This window comes from Terrapene carolina, unplaced genomic scaffold, assembly GCF_002925995.2.
Source record: "Terrapene carolina triunguis isolate 2854851 unplaced genomic scaffold, T_m_triunguis-2.0 Scaffold34913, whole genome shotgun sequence".
NCBI lineage: Eukaryota > Metazoa > Chordata > Testudines > Emydidae > Terrapene > Terrapene triunguis.
Genome location: NW_020699264.1, coordinates 1 through 4,544, shown reverse-complemented (window position 1 = coordinate 4,544; position 4,544 = coordinate 1). Strand labels below are relative to the sequence as shown.

General features: G+C 48.5%; 3 non-coding genes across 3 annotated transcripts; 2 read left to right on the top strand and 1 right to left on the bottom strand.

The window, feature by feature from the left end:
• Window positions 1–671: 671 nt before the first annotated feature.
• Window positions 672–753, top strand: TRNAS-GCU. Its single transcript has one exon. It is a non-coding gene; the product is annotated as a tRNA-Ser (tRNA).
• Window positions 754–2,679: 1,926 nt separating this feature from the next.
• TRNAT-UGU lies at window positions 2,680–2,753 on the bottom strand. The gene has a single exon. It is a non-coding gene; the product is annotated as a tRNA-Thr (tRNA).
• A 1,523-nt stretch (window positions 2,754–4,276) lies between these two features.
• On the top strand, window positions 4,277–4,358 carry TRNAS-AGA. The gene has a single exon. It is a non-coding gene; the product is annotated as a tRNA-Ser (tRNA).
• Window positions 4,359–4,544: the final 186 nt, after the last annotated feature.

Sequence of the window (4,544 nt, the reverse complement as noted above, 5' to 3'; positions counted from 1 at the left end):
ATAGTCATTTGTAAACCAGTTGCATTAAGAACCACAGGTCTCTGGATAGGGGTAGACTACCGTGGGGATGGGTGTGTCACAGACAATTTGGAAGGAGGTGGCGGAGTAGGTGGTGGAAGAGGTTTAATTAGGGTATATTTTCCCTTGGTCCCAAAAGCGGCAGCATGACATGTCCAATGAAAAGGGGGTGTCATGCCTGAAGAATTAACAATATCCACCAAAATAACAGTAATAACAAGACAAACACAGAACACAATTTTTTGTTGCGACAGTGGACCCATGGTATTCTGGGTTGTTCTTCCACTGGCACCAGCTTGCCCATAAAGTATCTGAAAAACAAAATAAACATTTCCTAGCCTCTTGCTGAGGACAGATTATTGCTTAAAAATACCTTTCTTTTTATAAATTTTTTGCTGACTCCAGGAAAACAGAAGAATTACCTTTATATTTTTTTGTTTGTTTTATACAAAGGATACTTGCTGCATATCTAGGCAGAGTAGGCGTGTCTATGTAAACACGGTCTGTTCCTGAAGTCTTTCCCCCAGCTCATCACTAGATGTGAGCGGGGAAGCTCATTCAGACCCTCCTTACACTTAGTATTCAAAAACTTGTTATTGGCCCTACCTCTGCTGGCCTTAGATTTCTCCTCCTGTCCATTACTTGACAGTTCAGATGAGGTGGCTGAGTGGTTATGGTGCTAGACTGCTAATCCATGGTCCTCTGCATGTGTGGGTTCGAATCCCATCCTCATCGGAGGTCTTCAGTCTTCTTTCTTCCTTTACAAACAACCATCTTCCCCCTTTGGTATAATGACAGACCAAACCATGCTGCTTCCTGCAAACAAAAACCATCTAATGAACTCAGACTCCCGCCCTGCTTTAAATAAAATATCTAAATACCAAATTTCTAAAAGAATTCTCTAGTCCTGTATTTCTTAGTTTTTATCTCAAGAGGTAACATCCTCATAATCTCCCCCAAACACCCCGGAACCTCCCCAAATTATTAAAATGCCCCCATCCTCAGCAAGGCCACAACAGTGACCCACAGCTAGAGTGTCTAGGCCAAGCTGTTTTGAAGGAGCATTTCAAACATTTTCTTTCTGCTTCCCTTGGCAAGGTCTGACTGGGAAAACAAAATCCCCCAAATTGAAAATTTTCTGCTGAGAAACCAATACTAGTCTGTTTGGGGACTTTGATTTGAATATATTATTATTATTCTCTTCTGATCTCTGAATTATTTCAGTTCAGTCTTTGTCCTCCAGATGTGTTTCCAGGTATTGAGTTGTGGGGAAAGAGGCCAAGTCATGATGTCTCTTCCCCCCTTTCATAGTTTCTGGCAACTTGCTAGGAAGTTCCTTTGCTATGATGTGAGTCAAGCAGTGTCCATTGTGTCCGTGCTATCTTGGAGAAGTCTGCATTGTATACAGTTCCTGGGACAGTCCTTGGGAGTGTGGATACCTTTAATGGGCCAGCAGCGAGTCTGGCTCCTCCATTGTTGCACCTGAAAGGCTGGTGGTGGGCATTTCCCAACCTCCTAACGTATTTCAGTAACACACACAGAGCAAAACTTTATAACTTCCCAGACAATGCTAGCACATGGAATGCAAGAAGACATTAATGTTCAAGACTTTTGAAATGATACCTCACAAGGCAGACTTTGTACAAACCATATAATCATTATATAACAGTGGTGAATATGGGGCTTCCAGGTGTTGCTTTGAGCATAGTGTGCCACACCTGGGCTTACATTGCAATGGAGACATACCCTTACAGTACATCTCTCCTGGGATCAAGATTGCAGCATGGCTGGCCTGGGTCATCTGATGTGGGCTCATGGAGCTAAAGCTGTGGGGTTAAAAACTGGTGCAGATATTTGTGTTCACGCTGAAGCCTGGGTTCAGAAACTCTCACCCCTCGTGGGGTCTCAGAGGTTGAGCTCAAGTCCATATGTCTGCACTGTAATTTTATAGTCTTGCAGCCCAAGCCCCATATGCCTGAGTCAGCTGACCTTGGCTTTGAGACAGGTGCCTTGGGTGTTTTAATTGCAGTGTAGACATAATGTTAGGATACATCTACAGTGAAATGAAACACCCACAGCTGGCCTGTGTCACATTAATCAGGGCCATGTGGCTTAGGCTGTAAAGTTGCAGTGTACGTGTCTCGGCTCAGACTCAGTACCCTGCTCTAGGAGCCCAGAAGGTTGGGAGGGAGTTTAGCAAGTGGAAACGGTAAAACCGCAGTGAAGTATTACCCTGGACTCAATGGCAGTTCTCCATTGATCTGTCTGCTTTGGGGCAGGGACAAAAACACGTCCTGCTGCATTTGTTATTTCAAAGGGTGGTTTAGGATTTTCATTCTCATACACAGTGCAGTTAGCAGGACTCAAACCTCCGCATAAACCAAATGAGCCACCCACAGATTCTGGCAGCCATAGTGAAGCATTTGGTGTGAGAGCTCAGACGTGCCCTTGTCCCAGAGGGAGGGGGTCATCTGCAAGGGGACTGGACCACTGACCTATCACCTCTTGCCATCTAAAGTTTCAGTAACTCTATTATCAGTGCCTGTGAGTGTTATTTAAACCATAAGAAAAATCACACTGGGCTAGACCAAAGGTCCATCTAGTTCTGAATCTTGTTTTCTGACACTAGCCAATGCCAGGTGCCCCAAAAGCATCTCAACAAGGCACCACTGGGAGTTGAACCCAGGATCTCCTGTTTACGAAACAGGGGCTTTAGCCAGCTAAGCCATGGTGCCCACAGCTGCTGAGGGGATCGTGTCCACCCACATCTGACTCTCTGCCAACCTCCATCTGGGCCTGACAAGCGTTGCTTGTGTTTGGATTCTGTAAAAGCAGAGGAGCAGGTGAAGTTTTACTCCCAAGGTGTGTATGAGTCAGGGCCGGCTCCAGGCACCAGCTTCTCAAGCAGGTGCTTAGGGCGGCCGCTCCGGAGAGGGGCGGCAGGTCCAGGTATTCGGCGGCAATTCGGCGGACGGTCCCTCACTCCGCCTGGGAGTGAAGGACCTCCCGCCGAATTGCCGCGGCAGATCGCGATCGTGGCTTTTTTTAGATCGCTTTTTGGGTTTTGGCTGCTTGGGGCTGCCAAAACCCTGGAGCCGGCCCTGGTGTGAGTGATTCTTTGTACAGGTCTATGCTACAAAATTAGGTCAGTGTAACTACATTGCTCAGGGAGGTAAAAAATTTACCTCCCTGAGCAATGCAGATATATCAACCTAACCCCGGTGTAGATAGCGCTGTGTCAACAGGAGGGCTTTGCCCACCAACATAGCTTGGGGAGGAGCTGGGTTAGTGAAGACGCAAAGAATAGGTGGCCCGTGACTCTTGTATTTGGGGAGGCTGGGCGCAAGTGCTGAAAGCTCCCTAGAAGTGGGGGGGTGGACATTGGTGCCCAGACCATGGTGCTGCCCCCCCACTCCACCCCCTTAACTCATTCTCATCCCTCTGAGGCCCCACCTGTGCTCCCCCCTCGCTCCCGTTTGGCCACTTCCCATCCCCACTCTTCCTTTTTGGCTGAGGCCTGCTGGTCCACCTTTCGCTCGTTCCTCTCCTCCCCCAAGGCCTCCTCACCTGCTGCTCATGCCTCTCCACCCCCTACCCTAAGATCTGCCCACCACCCACACCTCTCTGCCCCTCCCCTGAGACCCACCCTGCCCACTGCTCACACCTCTCTGCCCCCTCCCCTGAGACCCATGCTGCCCACTGCCCCACCTCTCAGTCCCCTCCCCAGAGACCCACCCAACCTGCCGCTTGCACCTCTCTGACCCCTCCCCTGACCTGCCCACCACCCACACCTCTCTGACCCCTCCCCTGAGACCCGCCCTGCCCTGCTCACCTCTTTCTTCATGCTGCTGTTATTATTCCATGAAACATCAAGGATGGAATAAAAAGCTGAGTTTACTCCAGGGAGAGGAAAGAAAGGAGCCACCAACCCCCTGGCAAAGCTCAGTGCCCCAGAGAAAACCTGCCCCCTGCTATTGCAATCACTGATGTGCTGGGGATATGATGGGAAAGGGACTGTCTGAATTATCAGGGCAGGAAATGGACAACAATCTACAGCAACGTCATTAACCAAAAACACACTCTCATCATGCTCCAGCCAGAAGGGAAATGAGCAGGAATTCTTGCAGTTCAGCCATGGACCCACTTACACAATGGCACAGCAGTGAGTGTGCTGTGGAAGCTGGTCTGAGGAAACAATTTGAATTGATCAGTCAGTGAGAACAGAACTAGAGTGTAGTTAGAAACATGTATTAAGCAAGTAGTTGTGGCTGAGTGGTTAAGGCGATGAACTAGAAATCCATTGGGGTTGTCCTGCTCAGGTTTGAATCCTGCCAACTACGGAGGAAGTTGTGGCTTTTTAGATTCAATGGGGGCTGGGTCTTGTCTCACTTTCAGGCTATGTCTACACCACAGAGTTATGCTGCTTTAGTTAAAGTGTTTTACTTAAACGGTTATTGCATGTCCACACTATGCCCCTTGTGTCACCAGAGCGCATCCACGCTAGCAGCTCTTGCATTGTCACAAAG